This window comes from Ovis aries, chromosome 18, assembly GCF_016772045.2.
Source record: "Ovis aries strain OAR_USU_Benz2616 breed Rambouillet chromosome 18, ARS-UI_Ramb_v3.0, whole genome shotgun sequence".
Lineage (NCBI taxonomy): Eukaryota > Metazoa > Chordata > Mammalia > Artiodactyla > Bovidae > Ovis > Ovis aries.
In genome coordinates, this window is record NC_056071.1 from 49,037,440 (window position 1) to 49,062,791 (window position 25,352).

General features: G+C 36.3%; 1 long non-coding RNA gene across 1 annotated transcript; it reads right to left on the reverse strand.

Annotated features, from left to right (window-relative positions):
• On the reverse strand, positions 1–24,319 carry LOC132658093 (uncharacterized). Its single transcript, XR_009597117.1, has 4 exons — positions 24,156–24,319; positions 21,168–21,283; positions 16,859–17,007; positions 1–12,546 (listed from the first exon to the last, which is right to left on the reverse strand). It is a non-coding gene; the product is annotated as an uncharacterized LOC132658093 (long non-coding RNA).
• Positions 24,320–25,352: the final 1,033 nt, after the last annotated feature.

Genomic DNA, 25,352 nt, shown 5'->3' on the forward strand with positions numbered 1-25,352 from the left:
TGTAGTTTTTGTCCTTTTATTCTCTTTTATTCTACTATCTAAGATACAGTTGCATAAAGTAACATTTTAAAAACTGTGGTGATGGGCTTATAATGCATAAAGATGCAATTTGTGTGAAAACAACTGTACAAAGAGGGAGGAGAGATGGAATTACATTGGAGCAATTTTTGTTATACCATTGAAATTGACTCAATATTAATCTAAGTTATTTTAATTAAGATTTAATTGTAATCTTCAGGGTCACCAAAAACAAAAAGTATGTAACTCAAAAACAACTAGTAAAAGATACAACTACCACAGTAAAATATAAAAATGGGACAATTTAAACCATCAGATCAGTAAAAACTAGTTTAAAAATCAACCAGAATTGATAGTACTTTTAAATAAATACTATGCTGGTGTTTACCTTTCTAATGTTAAAAAAATTACATGTATTTGTACACACATATGTATTTTCATTAAACATGACATTATAAATCTTTAGTCTCAAGTTTGGATTTGAAATTTATGGTGGGGAATTTTAAACTAATTTTTTGTATATTATAGCTTCTGTACTTGTACACATGTAACCTGATATTTTTAAGTTGTCTATAATTGAAAGGTATTTGGATTCATGACATGTTGATGTTAAACCTATGAAATATTTTTGAATAATTGATTATGATTTCATAATCAGTTACTCCCATGGCTGATATATGGCAAAACCAATACAATATTGTAAAGTAAAAAAAAAAAATGTGAAAAAAAAGTTAAAATCAAATCCAATTATAAATCTTTGCATATTCACATGCTATAAGATCTACCAGTAGTATATAAGCTGATACTCTTCCTTTCTCTAAATGAGTTTTATTAAACTGAAAACAGTTTAAAGAATTGTTTAAACATAAAGTGTTATAAAGTGTTTTAATAAGCAAAAGTTGATATACAGTAATTTAAAATAAGTGCCCCATTCAAATACTTTTGTTTTGTAGGTACATGCAAATTTACTCAGCATTCCCTTCACAGGGGGATTTGTGTGATGTTTGTTTTCACTAAGAAGGAGAAAATGGAAAAGCTATTTCAGAACCTGATTTGATTGCTTTGAAAATAAACAAACAAAAAGTGCTTTTTTCTTGTGGCTTTGGGCTAATTGCACTTGCCTTCAAATCTCTGTTTTTTTGGTGCCTGGTTCCCCCTACTCCCTTTATCTGTGTTTCAAGGTAGATTTAATGCTTATGGGAAAAACTTGTTCATTTCTTCCTTTTAGAAAAGGTTTCATTCTCTATCTTTTCCTGTTTTACTCTAAAGTTTTGTTTTAGTCTTAGCATGTTAAGGAATTAATAATGTATGTGACTGATTTTTTTCTGATTTTTTTTCAACTTTTAAGAGATCATGCCTAATGATCTGATCCTGGAAATGATACATCCTCATTTCAGTTCTGCCTCTGAGAAAAACTATATTATCTCCAGAGAGCCATGATACAATCTTAGCCACTTATCAACTGTCTTACCTATGACAACAGAAAGGGAGAGAAACTCATTTTAGATGAAAGCACTTTGAGTTAAATAAAAAAGTTAAGAAATTTACATAATTTTAATGATGTGAAAATTTAACATAGATATGCTCATACCCTCAGTAATTGCTAACTTTAACTTCAGTACTTGCTCTTGAAATCTCTGTATCCAAGTGATTTATGCTATTTTCACACAGAAATAATAGCTACTGTTAATTGAACACTTTCTATGTACAAGGCACTATTCCAGGCCCTTAGTATGTGTTACTTCATTCAATAATTGTAACAGTCAATTAAGTAGATACTGTTATTACTGCATCTACTTAACTGGCTGTTAAGTAGATACTGTTACTACTACAGGGCTTCCCAGGAGGCACTAGTGGTAAAGAACCCATGCGCCAATACAGAAGACATAACAGGTGTGGGTTCGATCCCTGGGTCAGGAAGATCCCCTCAAGGAGGGCATGGTAACCCACTCTAATATTCTGGAGAATCCCATGAACAGAGGAGACTGGCAGGCTATAGTATATAGGGTCGCAAAGAGTTGGACACAACTGAAGTGACTTAGCATGCATTACTCTTGCAGAGGATCTGAAGTAGAGAGGGGTTGAATAACCTGCCCTAGGATTTGACTTCCAGCAACTTTATCATACAACCTGCAGTTTTAATCTCTATCTATTGTTAACTATGAAAAAGTTATCCATGGGAGAATCCCATTTAGGATCAGAAATAGCTAGTGGCTTTCCTACTGCACAAAAAATGTGGAAACTTATGTGGGGTTATAAACAAAAATGAGCATGTCAGAGGCCCTCCAATAAGTAAAGCTCTATTCACTATAATGTAGAAAGCTGGGGCAAGATTTGGAGGTAGACATCTGTCAAACATATTTTTGAGGCTAGTTGATCTAAAATGGATGCCACATATTTATATCTGAATTTTTAATATTATTTTTTTTGCTGATTTGACAAAATGTAAGATAATCTAGTCTCAAACAGAAAGCAATGTTTTTAAAGACCTCTTAAAAAAAAAACACTAATAGTAGTTTTTACTTTCATGTTTTTATTAAAGAATGAAAATGATAGTTCTATTAAAATATGCCAAATTAATATTTGTGGTTGGGTCAGAGGCCTTTCTGACTAATGCATTAATTTATGGGTTTAGAATAAATTTGTAATTTTTCTGAAGTATGTTTGAAGGAAAATAAGAACAAAAAGCAAAGCCATATACATTTGGGCCTAACATTTAAAATGTTAATGTTTAATGTCTTAAAAATTAAAAAATTAACTGTATTTTCCTGTTGTGTACATATTTTGCACCAGGTGCTCCTTTATGTGTTCCACAAATGTTACTTCATCTTTGTGCCTGTGTGTGCAGTGACTATTATAATCTAAATTTTATAGATTAAGAAACTCAGAAAAGTTAAACATCTTGGCCAAAGTTATACAGTTGAGATGTGGCAGACATAGGAAACAAAACTTTAGGTCTGATTTCTAAATTTGCGATTATACCACTATCCTATATTACGTATCTTGGGCTTTTTAAATTGACACCAGTTATCTCTCCCTCCTCCCACCTCTCCCACACAGAAATGCAGACACACACACACATAAAGTAAAGCAATCCAAGTCTCTAAATATGTCTAACCTTTTTTTGATGGATCAGATCAGAGGAATTATTGCAAGGATTAGTTAATGTATGCTTCATGGAAATTAATTACTATATAGTCTGTGTATATACATACACTATACACACACACACACACACACATTCACACGTTGTGAAAGATAGTGGCCCTACATGTAAGCTTTTAGTTATACTCCTACATGTAGGTCTTTAGTTATACTCCTAAAATCAGCCCATATATTTCATGATGAGTATTCAGAATTTTTATTACTAAAATTATTTCTAGTAGCTTTCTTTGCATTAATTGGTAATAAAGTTTTAAAGTCATGGTTAACAATGAAGTATTTATTTATTTTCAAATAGAGTTGGATAAATGTAATTTTAAATTAAAAGCTTGAGATTCTGAAATGAGTAAGTATTCTGATTTTTCACCATTCATCATTCTGAGAAGATACTCATTAACCATTTCAGCTTGAAAAAAACTGTTACCTTACCATGAAGGCATTTGCTGCTGGACTCTTTTTTTCTGTGTGCAGGCATATCTCAGAGACACTGCAGGTTCAGTCCCAGACCACCACAACAAAGCGTCTATCACAACAAAGCATGCCCAATGGTCTTTGGTTTTACAATGCATATAAAAGTTGTGTTTATTTCTTCCACGTTGTCCATTTTATTGGCATACAACTGCTGATAGTAGTCTCTTATGATCCTTTGTATTTCTGTGTTGTCTGTTGTGATCTCTCCATTTTCATTTCTAATTTTATTGATTTGATTTTTCTCTCTTTGCTTCTTGATGAGTCTGGCTAATGGTTTGTCAATTTTATTTATCCTTTCAAAGAACCAGCTTTTGGCTTTGTTGATTTTTGCTATGGTCTCTTTTGTTTCTTTTGCATTTATTTCTGCCCTAATTTTTAAGATTTCTTTCCTTCTACTCACTCTGGGGTTCTCCAACTCTTCCTTTTCTAGTTGCTTTAGTTGTAGAGTTAGGTTATTTATTTGACTTTTTTCTTGTTTCTTGAGGTATGCCTGTATTGCTATGAACTTTCCTCTTAGCACTGCTTTTATAGTGTCCCACAGGTTTTGGGTTGTTGTGTTTTCATTTTCATTAGTTTCTATGCATATTTTGATTTCTTTTTGATTTCTTCTGTGATTTGTTGGTTATTCAGAAGTGTGTTGTTCAACCTCCATATGTTGGAATTTTTAATAGTTTTTCTCCTGTAATTGAGATCTAATCTTAATGCATTATGGTCAGAAAAGAGGACACTAATAGATGGAGAAATATACCATGTTCATGGATTGGAAGAATCAATATAGTGAAAATGAGTATACTACCCAAAGCAATTTACAAATTCAATGCAATCCCTATCAAGCTACCAGCCACATTTTTCACAGAACTAGAACAAATAATTTCAAGATTTGTATGGAAATACAAAAAACCTCGAATAGCCAAAGCAATCTTGAGAAAGAAGAATGGAACTGGAGGAATCAACTTGCCTGACTTCAGGCTCTACTACAAAGCCACGGTCATCAAGACAGTATGGTACTGGCATAAAGACAGACATATAGATCAATGGAACAAAATAGAAAGCCCAGAGATAAATCCACACACATATGGACACCTTATCTTTGACAAAGGAGGCAAGAATATACAATGGAGTAAAGACAATCTCTTTAACAAGTGGTGCTGGGAAAACTGGTCAACCACTTGTAAAAGAATGAAACTAGATCACTTTCTAACACCGCACACAAAAATAAACTCAAAATGGATTAAAGATCTAAATGTAAGATCAGAAACTATAAAACTCCTAGAGGAGAACATAGGCAAAACACTCTCAGACATAAATCACAGCAGGATCCTCTATGATCCACCTCCCAGAATGCTGGAAATAAAAGCAAAAATAAACAAATGGGATCTAATTAAAATTAAAAGCTTCTGCACAACAAAGGAAAATATAAGCAAGGTGAAAAGACAGCCTTCTGAATGGGAGAAAATAATAGCAAATGAAGCAACTGACAAACAACTAATCTCACAAAATATACAAGCAACTTCTGCAGCTCAACTCCAGAAAAATAAACGACCCAATCAAAAAATGGGCCAAAGAACTAAATAGACATTTCTCCAAAGAAGACATACGGATGGCTAACAAACACATGAAAAGATGCTCAACATCACTCATTATTAGAGAAATGCAAATCAAAACCACAATGAGGTACCACTTCACACCAGTCAGAATGGCTGCGATCCAAAAATCTGCAAGCAATAAATGCTGGCGAGGGTGTGGAGAAAAGGGAACCCTCCTACACTGTTGGTGGGAATGCAAACTAGTACAGCCACTATGGAAAACAGTGTGGAGATTCCTTAAAAATTGCAAATAGAACTACCTTATGACCCAGCAATCCCACTTCTGGGCATACACACCGAGGAAACCAGAATTGAAAGAGACACATGTACCCCAATGTTCATCGCAGCACTGTTTATAATAGCCAGGACATGGAAACAACCTAGATGTCCATCAGCAGATGAATGGATAAGCAAGCTGTGGTACATATACACAATGGAGTATTACTCAGCCGTTAAAAAGAATTCATTTGAATCAGTCCTGATGAGATGGATGAAACTGGAGCCGATTATACAGAGTGAAGTAAGCCAGAAAGAAAAACACCAATACAGTATACTAACACATATATATGGAATTTAGGAAGATGGCAATGACGACCCTGTATGCAAGACAGGGAAAGAGACACAGATGTGTATAACGGACTTTTGGACTCAGAGGGAGAGGGAGAGGGTGGGATGATTTGAGAGAATGACATTCTAACATGTATACTATCATGTGAATTGAATCGCCAGTCTGTGTCTGACGCAGGATGCAGCATGCTTGGGGCTGGTTCATGGGGATGACCCAGAAAGATGTTATGGGGAGGGAGGTGGGAGGGGGGTTCATGTTTGGGAATGCATGTAAGAATTAAAGATTTTAAAATTTAAAAAATAAAAAACTAAAAAAAAAAAAAAAAAGTTGTGTTTACACTATGTTACAGTCTATTAAGTGTGCAATTAAGTCTTTTTAAAAATGTAGAAAATTTAATTTTAAAATACTTTATTGCTAAAAAATGCTCACCATCATCTGAGCTTCCAACTACTCATAATCTTAGCAGTCAGAGGGTGGCACCTCAATGCAGATGATGCCAAATGATCAGAGTTGTGGTTGTTAAAGATAGGGTGGCTGTTTCTTAAAATAAGACAACAGTGCAAGTTTTGCCACATTGATTGACACTATTTTTCACAAACAATTTCTCTGGGCATTGCATTTTACCCACAGTAGAAATTCTTTCACAATTAGAATCAATTCTCTCAAAATCTGCCAATACTTTAGCAACTAAGTTTATGTAATATTCTAAATCTTTTGTTACCATTTCAACAATCTTTACAGCATCTTCACCAGGGGCATTTTTCATCTCAGGAAACCACATTCTTCACTCACTCATAAGGAGTGACTTCTCATCCATCCAACTTTCTTAAATTACTGTTTTTATTTTTATACAATTGTAAAGGTTGCACTACATTAAAAAAAATACTCCATTGCAAAATATTGGCTACATTACCCATGTTGTATAATACATCCTTGTAAATTTTTATCATGAGATTGCAGCAATTCAGTCACATCTTCAGGCTGCATTTCTCATTCTAATCCTCTTGCTGTATCTACCATATCTGCAGTTACTTCCTAAACTGAAGTCTTGAATCTCTCCAAGTCATGCATAATCGTTGAAATAAACTTCTTCCAGACTCTATGAATGTTGATATTCTGACCTCTTCCCCTGAATCATGAATGTACCTAATGATGACTAGACTGGTGAATCCTTTCTAGAAGGTTTTCAATTGCCTTTGGTCATATCCATCAAAAGAATTACTGTCTATGGCAGTTATAGCCTTATAAAATATATTTCTTAAAGAATAAGACTTGAAGGTGAAATTACTCCCTGATCCATGACCTGCAGAATGGATGCTGTGTGTGCAGGCTTGAAAACAACAATAATCTAGTTGTACCGCTCCATCTGATTTCTTGAGTGATCAGGTGCATTGTCGATGAGCATTAATTGCTGACGAGTTTGAAAGAAATATTTCCTGAGCAGTAGGTCTCAACAATGAGCTTAAAATAATCAGTAAACCACCTTCTAAGGAGATGTACTGTCATCCAGGCTATGTCATTCCACTGAGAGGGCAAAGGCAGAGTAGATTTAGCATATTTCTTAAGGATACTAGGATTTTCAGAATGGTAAAAGACTGGAGAAGGAAATGGCAGCCCACTCCAGTGTTCTTGCCTGGAGAATCCCATGAACGGGGGAGCATGGTGGGCTGCCGTCTCTGAGGTCGCACAGAGTTGGACACGACTGAAGCGACTTAGCAGCAGCAGCAAAGGACTATTAGTTTCTTTAAAGTCACCAGCTACATTAGACCCTAATAAGAGTCAGCCAGTCCTTGAAGCTTTGAAGTCAGGCATTTCTTTCTCTTCTCTAGCTATCAAATTCTTAGATAGCATCTTCTTACAATACAAGGCTCTCTTGTCTAAGGTGAAAACTGGTCATTTTGTGCAGCTTTCATTTATTTCCTTAGCTAGATCTCCTGGACAACTTGATGTAGCTTCTACATCAGCACTTGTTCCTTCACTTGACCCTTTTATGTTATGTAAATAGCATCTTTCCTTAACCTCTTGAACCAAGCTCTGCTAGCTTCAAGCTTTTCCTCTGAAGATTCCTCATCTTTCCCAGTCTTGATAAAATTGAAGAGAATCAGGGGCTCAGGTGGTAAGGAATCCACCTGCAATTGAGCAGGAGACCTGGATTTGATCCCTGGGTCGGGAAGATCCCCTGGAGAAGAAAATGGCAACCCACTCCAGTATTCTTACCTGGAGAATCCCATGGACAGAGAAGTCTGGCGGGCTACAGCCCATAGAGTTGCAAAGAGTTGGGCACGACTGAGCGACTAACACTTTACTTCTTCAGTGCCTTGCTCTAGATTAGGCTTTGCCTTACTGGAATATTGTGGATGGCTTGATCTTCTGTGTGGACCACTAAACCTTTCTCCATATTAGCAATAAGGCTGTTTCACTTTCTTGTCATCCATGGGTTCACTGAATTAGCATTTTTAATTTTCTTTAAGAACTTATCCATTGCATTCACAGCTTGGCTAACTGTTAGGTGCAAGAGACCCAGCTTTCAGCCTGTCTTGGCTTTCCACAAACCTTCCTCACTTAGCTTAATCATTTCTAACTTTTTAAATTCAGTTCAGTCGCTCAGTCGTGTCCATCTCTTTGCAACCCCATGAATCACAGCACGCCAAGCCTCCCTGTCCATCACCAACTCCTGGAGATCACTCAGACTCCTGTTCATCGAGTCAGTGATGCCATCCAGCCATGTCATCCTAGGTCGTCCCCTTCTTCTCCTGCCCCCAATCCCTCCCAGCATCAGTCTTTTCCAATTTAGAAGGACTTTATATATTAAGGGGATTTCATTTATAACATACTAGTCTATTTTGAAATTTTGTATGAATGGCCTGAGAGGCTAAGTCTTAGAATACTCCTAAAGCTGAAACTCCAGTACTTTGGCCACCTCATGCAAAGAGTTGACTCACTGGAAAAGACTTTGATGCTGGGAGGGATGGGGGGCAGGAGAAGAAGGGGACGACCGAGGATGAGATGGCTGGATGGCATCACTGACTTGATGAACTCGAGTCTGAGTGAACTCTGGGAGTTGGTGATGGACAGGGAGGCTTGGCGTGCTGCGATTCATGGGGTCGCAAAGAGTCAGACTCGACTGAGCAACTGAACAGAACTGAAGTTTGTAATGCATTCCTCTTCTTCTTTCTCACCCTTAATGGGATTAAGAGACTTGCCAGATCTATCTGGATTTTAAGGGAAGCAAAACAAACAACAGCAGGGCATTTACTTTTGAGGAATGGTATTTTTCATGCTCTTCAGATAAACAACCTCTCTCATGTAAAGCCTAATAAGTGTTGGTCCAAAAACTGGATATTAACCAATACGTATTGTTTTTATAGAATGAACTGATGCCTCACTTTAAATGTAATAAGTAGACTCATATTTTATAAGTCTAGTAATTGAAACTCCTTTCAAGATACAATTTCATTAGACCGTGACCCCAGTTAAGATATCATTTACAAAGCCTTGGGTCATCATTTATTACAAATAGTTTTAATCAAAGGAAAATGCTTAGATGAACAGAACTGGCCAGTATTTTGTGTAATGCAATAGCTCCCCCATTTAACAGATTAACGAATATAGACTAGAATTCTTCTTTTGATAAGTAATATTAATAACATCTATATTTTATTTTACCATTATATTTTCTTTCTTAACTCTTTCAAAGTAGAGAAACCTTATCATTGATATGTAACTGTTCCTAAAGTATTCATTATTTCTACATAAACTTCTAAGAACATAAAATCCTTATAGGACACTGAAAATATCTCAGTGACTATGATATTTAAAATTTATCTTATGAATAATGTGAATGTGAACGTGAACGTGAAGTCGCTCAGTCGTGTGTGACTCTTCGAGACCCCATGGATTGTAGCCTACCAGGCTCCTCTGTCCATGGGATTTTCCAGGCAATAGTACTGGAGTGGATTGCCATTTCCTTCTCCAAGGGATCTTCCCAACCCAGGGATCGAACCTGGGTCTCCTGCATCGTAGACAGATGCTTTGCTGTCTGAGCCACCAGGGAAGTCCATGAATATTTTATATCTTTTTAGCATTTCTAGGAAAATATAATTTTCATTTATCTTCTTATAAGTTTAAAAATGATGCTTGTACTTGAAAAGTCTTTTTTTAATCTATTTTGATAACTTAGTAACATTTTCAGGTTTTCTATCCAAATTAGTCTGACTCAATACTTAAATATTTATTCAACACTTTCAGACTTGCAGAGTAGTTTAAAAAATTACAAAGTAACTTACTTCAGGTATCCTTAATAATGATTACATACATAATTCAATTAAAAATCCTAAAAATTACTTACTCAAAACACTTGGGTAAAAGGATTCTTTTCTGAAATTAATAAACAGCTTCATTTACATATATAAAATTAATATATGCAAATTATTTCATATATGAATTAAAATGTTCAACGTTCGAAGTTTTATCAGGCCCTGTATACTGTAGAATTCTCTAATATGTAGCAGTATGAAACAAACACAAATTGTATGAGAGTCAGAAGAAAAATAGCTCACCACATTAAAAAACTTAATAATGAATAAAATAAGAGAATTGCAGGTACTTTTTATAAAGTAGTTCTTCAACAGCCTACTAAATGTAAAGAAGATTTTTTAAAAATTATCTTTTAATACTACATCAAAGACATGATCCCAATTGGAGAAAATCATACCTCCACCCCCACAAACACCACCACCAGATTTCCTGAGAGCATCTGGCAGAGAATTTAGACTTCCCTGGTGGCTCATGTGGTAAAGAATCCGCCTGCAATGTGGGAGACCCAGGTTCAGTCCCTTGGTAAGGAAGATCCCCTGGAGAAGGGAATGGCTACCCACTCCAGTATTCTTGCCTGGAGAATCCCATGGACAGAGGAGCCTGGTGGGCTACAGTCCATGGGGTCGCAAAGAGCTGGACATGATTGAGTGACTAAAGCAGCAGTTAGAGCAATGGGATGTTTAATAATGGAACCATGTGAGGAAACTTTCAGAGCCCTATAGCTATTTGTATGTTGGGGCCAGTTTATTGGCTAGTTATGTTAGGGGAAGCACTCTGAAACCGCCCACCCTGGCCAGGCTCTCTAGTAACCATTCCCATAAGTTGTTTTACAACAGGAGATCCTGGTAAGGAATATGGAACTAATAAGCCACCACCAACTGGAGGAGTTCTGGAAAGAGCAAAAGGAGACACTGCATGTCCATACACTCCCCAGAATCCCTCTTGCTAGCGTCCATCTTGGCTGAGCAATGCATGCACCATCAGGAAGGACTCTGCATCAGAATGATTGGCCAAAGACAACCCGGAAACTAATCCCATCACCATAAAACCCGAGACTGCGAGCCACGTGGCAGAGCAGTTCTCCTGGGTTCCCTTACCCTGCTGCTCTCCACCTGATAAAGTCTCTTCCAGGAAAGTCTCTTGCTTTGTCAGCACGTGTCTCCTTGGACAATTCTTTTCCTAGTGTTAGATAAGAGCCTGCTCTTGGGGTCCTGGACAGGCCCCCCCCACCCTCCTACAACAGTTAAAGCACATTGTGTGTATCTCTTCCAAAATCTGTGGTCACTGGTCTCATACAGTAGCTTGAAACCACCCAAGTCTGAATCATTTAAACCAAAGACAAAGATTACGTATCAGACCTTTTCTCCTCCCTTCCCCAAATCCCCCTTGGTTGGTAAACATTTATCAGCACACTCTAGCTAGTAGTAATCCCAAACCTATAAAATATTTTTAGGCATCAAGATTTCCCTTACTGCTAGGCACTCTGTGAAACATTTCCCAAATTCTGAAGTTTCTACTACTACTCTTAATTCTCTGGCTCTAGGACGCAAGTAGAGAAATCTAGAACTTTTTTTTTTATATAAGAGGTTAGAAATCTGAGATCAGGTTGTCAGCATGGTCAGGTTCTGGTGAGGGCTCTTCCTGATTGCAGATAAATGCCTTCTTACTAAGTCCTCACATGACTGAGAGGGACCTCTGTGATTTCTTCCTCCTATAAGGCTACTAGTAGTTCCTCCTCACATTCTAGAGACTGCATTCCTTGGCTCATGGTCCCCTTCCATCTTCAAAGCTATCAGTGTTGCATCTCTCTGACCTTCTACAGTCATATCTCCTTCTCTAGAATATCTATTTTTGCTTTTATATTCATATAGTATAAGTTATTGCAGATCTACATTTGGTAAATGAAAACCACTATCTAATACATGAATTTTGACCTGAAAATGCCATGATTTGTCATCTTCCATAAAATTTAACATTGCCATACATAATTGATTCCATAGATTCTGCTGCTGTTCAGCTGCTCAATCGTGCCCAACTCTTAGCAACCCCATAGACTACAGCATGCCAGGCTTCCCTGTCCTTCACTATCTCCTGGAGCTTGCTTAGACTCATGTTCATTGAGTCAGTGAAGACATACAACCATCTCACCCTCTGTTGCCCTCTTCTCCTCCTGCCCTCAGTCTTTCATCAGGTTCTTTCCAATGCATCAGTTCTTCACATCAGGTGGCCAAAGTACTGGAGCTTCAGTTTCAGCATCAGTCCTTCCAGTGAAAATTCAGGGTTGATTTCCTTTAGGATTGACTGGTTTGATCTCTTTGCTGTCCAAGGGACTCTCAAGAGTCTTCTCCAGCACCACAGTTGGAAAGCATCAATTCTTTGGTGTTCAGCCTTGGTCCAACTCTGACATTAGTCCTGTAATTAGTTCTCAGAAGAAAGAAAAAATTTAAATTAATATAATTATTTAAGACTACACTTTATTTTTGACACAAATATATATTTGTGAATATGCAGAGTATTAGAATATTTTGCACCCTTTAAGCATTTTTCATAAGCATCAACTACACAACTACAATTAGAAAGGAGAAAAGAGAAAATTCAAAGACAGTAAAGTTAAATAAACTGCATGTTTATTAAAGTGCTTATGTTTTTTAATTCAAATATGTAGTGAAATAATCTATGGGCTTCAGTATTTAAGAAAATGTTTTATCATTTAAACAGAATTTAAAAGAATTAAAAAAATAAAGAGAATTAATAAAATGCTTTAATATTTAAAATTAATATAAAATTAATATTTGTTTTGCATCAGTTGATTTCTTAATAGTTATTATAGATAAATAACCACCTTAAAAACAGTGGTTCTCAAAAGACATGGAGTACAGAATCACCCAGAAGGCCTGTTAAAAGATTCCTGGTCCCCAGCCCATAGTTTGTTTCAGTAGGTCTGGGACAGATCTGAGAATCTGCATTTCTAGCAAGATGCTGGTCCAGGGACCACACACTATGAGAAATGCTACTCTAAAATGAAAGTCTTCTAAATACTGACTTTGTCAAGGCTAAGCATTCTGATATGCACAAATTACCCAAATCTTTGAAAAGTGCAAATTGAGCTGTTATCTATTTAGTAAGCCTAAGCAACTTTGCTTTTAGAAGCATTTATTTTGAAAATATTTTGAGTTTATTATCCTGTAATTTTCAGTTTCTTCATAAAGTATTATTTTTGGAAAATCAACATGTTTTTGTGTGCTTTTAGAAGAAAAAAATTTACCTATCTGAACTGTAGTAAAACTTGTGATAATTGGTGACAGAACAGCTGTGTCACTGAACTCATTTTGTCTTTTTATTGTTTATGTAAAATTTCATGTTGACCTTGATCATTTATTATTGAGCTTTTGTAAAATATAGGTTGACTATTAGTTTGTTTACAGGTGTTTCATGTATAGTTTTTTGTAATAATACATCTATCACAGAACCTTTGCATCTCAAAGACAGATATTTGGATAGTTTTACTATCTGCTAACATCCTCAATTTAATTAAAAATATCAATAAGAAAAGTCATGCAATAATTCAAGTAGTTACAGAAGAGCTTAGACAAGATAGTATGTGCCAGCATCTGTCATGATTCTAGAAACCATGAGGCTAATCCCTCATGGATAGGATCTTCTTGTAACTCCTTGGGTGTCTTGCTCTAGCATTATTAATTCTTTCCCTTGTATTTTTATTTTTTATTCCTTAATGCGATCTGACTTTATATATCATTCAACCCTATCCATCTTCACTTCAGTCTTCTCATGTGAATGAATGACCCATACTCCCATTTCAGTTTCTCATTTGCCGTTTTCCCCTTGACCCACTGAAAGAAGGCACAGGACTCTGCTCTCATCACTCCACTGAAAATACTCTTGCTAACATCACCAGTGATGCACCATAAATCTTCTCCTCTCATTTTACTCTGTTATTGATCTCTCCGTTACATTTTCTATTGTTCTGCAATCTACTTCCTGAAATTCTGTGTCCTTGCTTTTCCTGATATTGTTCTCTCCAACTCACTATTAAGATATGTTCAACATTCATCAATTCCTTGGCTTTTCCTATACTACTCAAGTCCATCTTTAGTCAGATGTGCTCACTCATGCATTCTCAATTAATCCCATGATTTTAACTGTCACCTATAAGTTAATGCTTTTCAAACTGTATTTCCATCCTAGATTGCTCCTCTGAACTCAACTTACATATCCAAATAGTTCCTGAGAATCTTTCTTTCAATCATCTTATTCTTATAAAACTGCGTAAAAACTGAATTAATTATTCTCACCCCAACTGCCTTTCATTTTACAACCACATATTGGTAGGCTAGAGATTTCAATATGTTCTTTCCTGTATCTAGACCACGTCTCAGAGCAGCTCTTCTTAGAGTCTGGCTCCCATGGCTGTTTGCTGAATAAGTAGCAGGGCATATTACTGCATCCTCTGAGTGTAGCTGGGACAGTCTGATCTCTCTTCTGGAGGCTGACATTGAGACAGACAGAATGTGGTATTAGCAGCGAGTGAGATGATCATATGTGGGCAACGTTCTCTAATTATCAAGCAGAAAAAAAAAAAAAAAAACAACCACAGGTCTGAAGAGAAACGTTCATTAGAGCCCAGGTGAAGAGCACAGGAGAAATGAGTGCTAACTAGTAGGTGAAAACAATGGATAGGGTAGCTGCCCTATTGTTTAATAACTCCCAAGTTCTTCTGTATATCCTTTCCTTGGGATACTAAGAGATACTCCTGTATGGTGACAGTACATTCTCACTGAGAAACCTAAGAGTCAACCTAGTCTATCCTGAAAGTGATCAAATTGGTCATTAGACCGTATGAGCATTTTTTTCTTAACTTTTGAATCTAATCCGTTTTCCTCCATTCAGAACCATACTCTCGTCTCACCTCAACTACTATAATTTTTCCATCCGAGCTTTTTTCCTTTTTCTCCATTATTTTCTTTTTGTCTATTATAGATGACTTCACCCTCTGTCTTTCATTCTGCTACAAGACCAATCTTTATAAAGAATCTAAAATGATTATTTTTCTGCATAATGCCATCTGTCATTCCTCTGGTAGTAAGCTCCCTGCTTACTACCAGAGGAAGTAAAATGCTTTAAGCAGAGCATGTTTACTCTCTGTCCAGGACCTGGCCAACTTTAATTCATCCTGAAGATTTGCTGAGGTTTCGCTGGTGGTTGAGCAGTAAAGAATCAGCCTGCAATGCAGGAGACACAGAAGATTCAGGTTTGATCTCTGTGTTGGGAAGATACCTTGGAGAAGGAGATGGCAACCCACCTCAGTATTCTTCCCTGAAAAATCCCATGGACAAAGGATCCTGGCAGGCTACAGTCCATAAGGTCACAAAGAGTTTGACATGACCGAGCATGCCCGCATGAGGGGTGTGCTTTTTATTTGGCTCATTATTCTTCTTGCCTGGAGTAGCTTTCTCTACCTTGTTGCCTGGATCATTCTTACTCATCTTTTCAGACCCAATTCCAGTGTCTATATTTGCAAATCTTCCCTGGCCTACCAAGTAGGGCTGATTAATTCTTTCTTTGGAATCTATCTATCTATCTTGTATCATTTACTTATGTAAATACCTTTCCTTCATTCTAGAATGTGAATTTGTTATTGATGGAGAGCAGTGTTTCATTGTACATCTGGCATTTATTTATTTTTTATGATCTGAGTAAACTCAAGAGGTTATTGAGGCAATCTAAAGTAGATCTGTTTCCTGGATCCTAATGATTAACTACTGGTCTATGTGTTAACCCAAAAATCTACTTCAATTTTTCTTCGAGAAAGAGGACAACTTTACAATTATTATAGTTCATAGTGCAAAATTCATTTTTTAAATATCAAGGTGCTCACGTTATAAGACAAGCTGAGGTACGTTAAACTTTCCAAGAGTTTACTTCAGCATGCATCAATTCAAATTGGGTGGCACCAAACCAGAGGTGGTTAGGAGTACTCCACCCACAGCAAGTAAGAGAGATTTATTTACAGAGATGTGGAAGCAAACCAAGGAAGTAATCTGAATGGCTATAGTTTAAGCAGTTGCCCTATTTGGGAAAGCATAGTTGACTGTGATTGATTGTTCTTCAGTATCACTTTCTTAGACTGGAGGACGTTAGCTTTGTTTTAGGTTTTGTTTTGCTTGTTTAGGTTATCAAAGCATTAGTCACTTAGGTTAATGGTCTTGTTTAATTACTTTACACCCATAAATCTCTAGTCTTATTTAAATTAATGCTTTTCTTCACAGTACTTCAAATTGTGACATATTTAGCTGATTCCTTAGAATCACAATTTAATTTTTCCTACTCAAATTCCAGAAGTATTTTTAAACCAACTCCTTTTGTCCAAAATGTGGGGGAGACTTACTAATATGATTGAAAGTGGGAGAAGGAAGCAGTAAGATCACTAGATCACACTCTCTGAAGCTTGAAAACAGTTAGCTTAAGATCTCGATGTTTCAGTTTTGCAAAACAAAATTAGCAGTTGAAATAGCTAATCTATAAATCCCCTCCTTGGAAAATCAAAACATACCTAAATATTAATAAAAAGAATAATTTGGAAAGTAACATTAGTGGAGAGCACGAATACTTATGCTAATACTGAAAGGCACCTATTTCTGCTTATGTAAGCATAAATTAAAATATATTAAGGCATTTCTCCATTCTTAGGTAGAAATATCACAAAACATTTTCTTACAGTCAGTCAGTCAGTTCAGTCGCTCAGCTGTGTCCGACTCTTTGCGACCCCATGAATCACAGCATGCCAGGCCTCCCTGTCCATCACCCACTTCTGGAGTTCACTCAGACTCATGTCCATTGAGTCAATGATGCATTACAGTAACATATCTATAAAAACATATGGGCAATATATTAATGCAAGTTTTAAATACCTGATTTTTATTTTTAGTAAATTATCGATATAGTACAACAAAATGTAAGATTAGATAGAAAAGTATTTATTTACTTGAAGGTAACCTCCAATAGACTGTGTTCCAAGAATGTTTCATCATCAGTTCATGCTGTTAAAAGCCTGAAACAAAAACACTACCAGAAACAGCAAGTGGAACAAAGCGTCAATTGCTTTTGCATCGTGACTGCTAAATATATAACGATTTCTTATTTTCATGGACTACAGTTTCTTAAAGCAGATGTTCTGTTTCACCCATTATAGTAACTAGATTAGAAAAAAGTAAAACAAAAATACATTTAACAATAAATACGTTATACCTTGGACAGTCTGTTCCATGTAAATTTTATGTATATGGCTCTTTTTAACATGACAATAACAGAGATTCTGTTAGAGCTCACCAAATAAATGGTTTTAAGAAAGCCTGCCACATTATCTTATGCATATGCACATTATCTTCCTACAACACTTATGTGATACAGGAATAAATTACTACATTTGAAGACAAAAATTAAGGAAGTCTCTGCATTGACTGCATTTAAAAAATATTTATCACTTTGTGTAAATGTGGTCCACGTAGACTGTGAAACACTGATTTTGCTGTCTGGATCATGGCTGAAACTACAGACATGACTGGGAACATTGTAGATGGTGCTCAGTCACTTTCTTTTCCAAAATTTAACAACTTTGTTTCAATCCAGGGTTTATTCTCTTGGGCTCCTCATTACTGTTGCCTTTCAGTTCCAGCATTTGCTTCTTAGTCTAGCCATGGCACAGATCCATTGCACAAAAGCACAAAATAGCAAATGAACCCCAGTGGGAGATACTTTAGACCTAAAAGTCAAAGTAAAACCCCATAAAGAAAGTAACTATGCCTTTATACATTTCATAAAACAGAAAAATGTTCAAAGGAAAGTAAAATTAGCTTTCAAGATATATTTGCCCCTTGAACTACACATCTGCTGTGAAGTGAAAGTCACTAAGTCCTGTCTGACTCCTTGTGACCCCATGGGATATACAGTCCATGGAATTCTCCAGGCCAGAATACTGGAGTGGGTAGCTAGCTGTTCCCTTCTACAGGAGGTCTTCCCAACCCAGGGATTGAACCCAGGTCTCCTTCATTGCAGGTGGATTTTTTACCAGCTGAGCCACAAGACATCTGCTACATGAGCATAAAATAAACTTGCATATTTTTATAAAGAAGAGTATTTTCACATTTACGGAAGGTAATCTAGGTATAGCCAGTCTATACACATTATTTCTGTTTAACATTTTAAGATTTATTGTAATTTCCAGTTGGGATATTCTGTAATATTTCCTAGAAGCCTCTTTCCTAACTATTCATAGAAGTACTCAGAAATTCTCTAATTCCAAGCAAAATAATCCCATGTTGCTTGGTGTTAGAAAACAGGCATACATTTTACCTATAAAATGGTATTCTCTTGCCAAGAATAGATCAGAAGTGATTAAATAACAAAAGCAGGAAAGAGAGGCTACTGGCATAGTATAAAGACAGGATACAATAGGCAGAAATGAGTTCAGGAGGTCGGGAATCCATCTCCTAGCTCACTGGTAATTTTCTAAATGAATGAATAAGTGGAGTACTACTGAATCCCATCAAGGTTTCCAAGATGAGGTCATGAGAAAAAGAAACTGTCTTCTTCAAGTTCACTGCCTCAAATAAATGTCCATCATTCAAATTTAATACTTTTTTTTTCATTATGAGCATTTTCACATTTAAGATGAAGTTAAGATTTAAAAGTACATTTCAAACTCTCCTCCATTCACAAAGTGAAAAATAAAAAGTTTAACATGTTATAAAGATCTATTGTATGTGCCTAGGGATATTTGCATATTTGACATAATTCTCCTTGTCTTTCTTATAAATCTTCCATTTATCCCCATCTTATTTAAAATCCATATTTAAACATCTCAATGGGATTGTATGAAGATGCTTTTGGAAACAGAGAATTAATATCTGAAGTGAAAAAGAGCATTCCTGGACAACATAGAGGGAATCATTTTTGTAGTTCTAAATATTATTAGCTTTACAGCGGTATTTTTTGCTTCCCCTCTCTCTCTTTCTCTCTCTCTTTTTTTTCTCTTTCAAGATATATTGTCCCTTTTAGTATAAATCAAAACTGGAGAGCAATAACATATCTTAGCATATGATGGCAAGGGCAGGAAGAGCCTAATCTTGAAGTATAATATGTAAATAAGTGAGTGAATAAGTGTATGAATGAATTCAATGTCAAGGATTTTACGCTTTTGCTACACTAATCAGTACTACTGAAAATCAAGAGAGTCTGGAAAAATTTCTACCAGAAGTGTAGCAAATTATCATATTTGTAAAATTACAAAAGCTAAGTATAATCAATCATGTTTTGAAAACCACATAGAAAGTATGCAATCCCATATACTGTTTCACAATCATTTACCATCTAAGTTTTTGTTAGTTCCTTAATTCTGTTGCTAATAAAATGAATATAAAATATCTGATATGTCCCAACAATCAGGAAGTTATGATGTTAATTGTTCAATGGTGTTTTTTGTTTGTTATGTTTTCAAATAGGCTGTAATTTTATAATACTACCAAAAGGTTAAAACATGGCAATTTAACACAAAATAAGCAATATTTTGCTTACATATTTGTCATATCCATTCAGAAACAGAAGATAGAACAGATGGATAATAGTTAAATATACGCTGTCAATATACAAGTTCACTTTAGAGAAGCTGGGATAATACCACTGAATAGCAATATAATGCAATAAAAAGAAAATGGGTTTATGTACCTCTCTGAAATGGGAAGGTATTTAAAGAACTACTACAAATCTTACAAAATACATTTTGAAGCTTCATAGTATCTGAAGAAAGAAACTTGAGTATTCAAGACTTTGCTAATATGTGACCAAAATTACAGAATATTTAATATGAAAGAATTATGAAATACAGAATATTTAATATAAAATTAGTAGAATATTTTAGGCAACTTCCTGAAGATTTTTACCTCACTTTTATGAGCAAATTTTCTTGATTAAAAAAAAACAGGTTATTCTGAGACTCTAGATTATTTGTAATATCCTTTCATTGAAATTAGCTATTCATCGCATAATTTGAAGTAGACTAATGGCAAAGAACAGAAATGATATGTTTGGAGTACTTGCTTATAGTAGTTTTGGTACTAACTACTTGCTTGGGTAATTACACAGGTGAAGTTAATAAAATCTCTCAACCAACCTCAAATTAAATATTATAATTTCTATTTTATACACAAAAGCATTAAAGATTTGGGCTAGAGCTGAATGATTTCACAGGCAATGCAGTAAATTTCAGAACCAAGACTGAAACCCAAGTGTGTTATATTTTAACATTTTATGGAATATGCTGTGTTGCCCTTCAATAAAGGACTGTGTCTGGATATAACAAAGAAACTAAGAGCAATGAAGAAACTATTATTGGAGTATATATGGGTGGGTTCCAGAGAGGACTAACAAAAGGAATCTTTGGACTTGAAGGCAAATTGTTGTTTTGGGAAGTTAAAGCAAGGTCATATTGTAATAATTGACCTGTTCATCAATTACTTCCACTAGATGGTAAACTATACTGTGGGGACAGAGAGCAAGAGAATTATGGACACTGGCTATAACAAGGCATTCAATGAATTTCCAGGGAACAAACTAGACTGCAAGCAGAGAAGGGCCACTGTCTGGAGAAATAAGTTTGGTGGTAAACAATCACAAAAAAAAAGATTTGCTTTCATTACAGAAATTAGTGTCATTATGGCTGAGAAATGAATCTGTAGGAGCTTTAACACCAAACTACCCAAGAACTCAGTCAGTCAAAGGACTAGAAGGACTAGGATATAAAATAGGAGCGTGGCGGGGGGAGGGTATTTTGAAGTAACTCATCCCAAAGAGACCTTACTTAAAAGAGAACTGGTGAAAACATTAGAAGGAAATCAACTAATCATGCCTCCTCAGGAATTTATGTTAAGAAGTCATTGTTCTAAAAAAAAAATCTGCTTTTATGTAGATAAAACATATATAATTTTAATAAAAATGCATCTTTCATAAAATAAGCAAAAATTAATTCTTACTTCAAAATCTATACTCCTTTGTAAAAAAGCCAAACCCTGTGGTCTGGTCTCACCCACGTGAGCGTATCATCTTACTGCCGACTGGTGGCCACCAGATTGAAATTCAGGTGCAGACTCTATAGAAGAAGAAATATTAGAAAATGGAATCTGTAAATAAAGCTTAAAAGCAAATGCTTTTTTTCTGTAGTTTACTATCAGGTTTTGTAGAACTGAGAGTAATATACGCATTTTGAAGAAGTTAAGTCCACAGACGTTGACAGCATATTACTTCCATCAATATAACTTGGTAGACATACCAGTACTTATAAATCAATAAGAACAGTAATACAACATTTACAATAATTCTGTGGTGACTGACTTCATGTTAAAATAAACTTTCAAGATCAAGTGGAAGTGATCCTGAAATACTAACTGGATATATAAATATAAAACTTTCTAAATGTTTCTTCCAAGGTTATAAAATAGGTTTGAGTAATTGTTTAAAAGCAACTTAAAAATTAAAACAGGAAAAAAACAGCACCATACCTAACACTGAATCCTTTAAACAAATTGAAAACTACTACAGTGTCTTTGCTCCCTTTATAAATATTAATAAAAATTTGCCAGAAATTCTATGTTTTAGAAATTAAGTTGACTTCATATTTCTGAAGTGGATAAACTGCTAGTCACTGACACTTTAGTTTGAATTGGCATTATATGATTGTTTACCCCTTAAGAATTTAACAAGATATATCTAATATGACTAAATAGAGGTTTTGATGAGGACAGGAAAATAGATCCCAGTATTGTACCATTAGTCTCTGGGTTAGATATTCCTAGCTAGGATGCTGCACTTTGGGACTTTTGGGTAACTCAATGGAAGCACCAGACAAATACAGGGAATTAATGCCAAAAGGTAAGCAAATAAGCAAGACAAAAAAGATGAATAGTTAGGTGAAATTTACTTCTTACCTGCCATATTGCCTAAGAATTGCCTTGCTTATCTAGTAATATTTATCTTTGAAATAACCTCTTTTGACTTCTCTCAAAAATTTTTTTGCCTGTCTTTAAAAATCACTGCTTGTGTTTTAAAAAATAAGCTTTAAAAAACCACTTTTCTTTAGCAAAAGAAATGACCAGTTCCATCCAGTAATTTATTGGGTTCTTAGTTCTAGTTCCAGCTTTCATGAGGTAGACCTTAATTATCTAGTAAGCCATCATCATGATCCATAAAGGTTAAAAAATATGTCAAAGATTCAGGAAGAAGGGAAAGTAAAGTATGTTTTACACAAGATTAAAGAATCACATATAAAACATTTGTATTTAAAAATAAAGGGAAAAATGTCTTTTTGTAGCTCAGAAATATATTAAATGGAAAATAAATCTGACTTGGTGGGAGATCCAAAATAGATAAATAAGAAATCTGTTTATTTATGACAGAAATATGCTGGGTCTGCAACTCTCTTTAGTGCCCAATTAAATCATGTTTTTGGTAAAATCTAATTGCCAATACAATTTGTACCTTAGGCCTTTATAGTCAGGTGCAACATTAAAAATATGTTTCTCAGATAAGCAGATCTTTTTTCACATTTCAAATACATACAGGCACCACTATGATAGAGAACTTTATTCTTATTTTAACTAAGTTTTTAAAAAAATGTTATTTCTTCATTTCAGAAACTTGTATTTCCCTGTTGTTTCTACACATCATTTCCTGCTCTTGAGTTAAAAGAGAACTTTATATTAGGGAAAAGAATCAAAAGCTTCTCACAATACCAATTCATTACCCAGAAAATCTGGAGAGAATTCCAATTTAAATAAATTTTTTAAAACATACAAACAAAAAATGAACTAAAGTGACAATATATCATACATTTTCAAACCACAGAAATAAGAAAATTCATGAGGTAAGGAAACCACTGTTGAAAACAACTTTAACAGAGTGCCGTTCTCACTCTTAGAAAAAAATGATAATATAACCAGAAACCCTGGTTTCCTTTTAATATTTATCATTTTAACTGTAAAACATTCATATTTCCACCTACTGTGTGAAATTAGTAAAACAAAACATTTTTTCAAATTCTCGATTATTCTGGGAAAACACAGTCCAATATTTATGACCAAAGGTCCTTAGAAAAAGGATCGGGGGAAGAAAGAAGCTTAACATAATTTTTAAAATGACTTGGCATAAACACTGGATTTGGGGATAAACTAAGATTTTGGGGACATTTAAAATTATACCAATTTTGAAACTGGTTAATGCCAACAATGATTTATACAAGTAATGATGAATCAGAAACTGCCATCTCCTTTTCTTTTTGAGGCCTTTTTTTTTTTTTCCCCCTTTGGTTGGAAGAAAAATTACCGTTAACTTTGCCATTCTTTGGTTCAGAATATCTTATCTTTTCCTTCAAGGTCTTGCCACCTCTACCGCCAAGCTAAAACAAATCTGGCTTCTTCCTCTTTACTGGTAAAAACTCTAATCAGCTTGTATGGGAGGGAAAGAAAGAAGTACTGTACCTGGAGATGGAAAGGTACATGGCTTTACCAGCGAGTGTTTTCTTGAGGTAAGATGAAATGAGGGAAGCATTTTTAAATATAATGTATAATGCACAACAGGAAGGCTAAACTAAAGGAAGAGAGGGTCTTTTCGTAGGGCTTGCAACAGAGAATACTGCCAAGTTACACATTACTTATACACTACTTCCGCTACATATTAAAGAGAAGTTGGTATCACCTTTCTTATGCATGCACACACACACACATACCCTTACTTAGAAGCAACCAGGAAAATATTTGAACTTTTCCCTGTTCCCAGTTCACACACACACACACACACACACCCTTAGAAGCACCCAGGAAAATGTTTGAACTTTGCCCTGTTGCCAGTTCACACGCACATACACCCTTACTTAGAAGCACCCAGGAAGATATTTGAACTTTGCCCTGTTCCCAGTTCACAGACACACACAGACACACAGACACACACACACACACACACACACTTACTTAGAAGCACCCAGGAAAATATTTGAACTTTGCCCTGTTCCCAGTTCACAGACACACACACACACACACACACACACACACACACACACACTTACTTAGAAGCACCCAGGAAAATGTTTGAACTTTGCCCTGTTCCCAGTTCACAGACACACACACACACACACACACACACACACACACACACTTACTTAGAAGCACCCAGGAAAATATTTGAACTTTGCCCTGTTCCCAGTTCTTTTCTTACAGTGGCTTAAGTGTTCCCTCTCCTCATCTCAGTCCGGGCACTGGGAAAAAAATATAAAATAGAAAACGAAAAAGAAGTTATTTAGTCCAGCAATGTAAGCTCTTTGGGTTACTCATTCGGCGGCTCTCTATACTTTGAGCCCCAAGGGGAACTGCAAACCTTTATCTCCAGGTCTTTAGCCGTCCCTATCAGCTCAGCAGGGAAGGGTGGCCAGGGGGCAATCCTGAAGCAAAAAGGGGCCACCCCCGCGTCCAAAAGTATTTGGCAGTGCTCGCTCGCCTCTGCTTGTGGTCCACGCTGGTGCGACTCCGCCGTCCCTCAGTGAAGTCCCAGAAGCGGCCAAGTTTTAAGTGAGGAGAAGATGGAAGCACTCTGTTTCTCGGAGAGTCCCCGGACTTAGTTCGCCGCAGGTTTTTCTTTGCCCTGGACTTGTCAGAAACCGGCTTCTTTCACTGGAGAGAAAGCCACTGGGGAGGCGCTGATGGCTTTAAGCAGACTCCTCCGGACCGCGGTGGTGTCCGCCGATGTCCTGCTCCGCGGGGTCCCTTTGGTCTATTTTTCGGAGGTGTCGGAGGTGTCGCCGCGCAGTCCCTCTGCCCGAACGAGTTTGCCTGCAGCTCTGGAACTCGGATCCTTCCGCGCCGCCCCGGCTCCGCGGAGCTCGCCCTGGAGCCCGGGACCCGCGGCGCCCGCGGACCTGGAGGGAGGAGGCGTCTTCTGAACAAAGCCTCCGGGAGTTTGGCGCTGATTCCTAAACCCGGGACTGGACCCGGAGCCCTGAGGAAACAGGTTGGAAGAAGAGGAAGGAGGAGACGGAGGACAAGCGAGAGCCGTTTACACCTCAAACACAACACCCCTTGCGTGCCTGCCTGACAGAGGCAGCTGTGTGGATCTTGCCTCCGCGTGGGTGCACGTGTACGCGCTCGGGAGAGCCCGTGGGTGTGCTGCCGCGG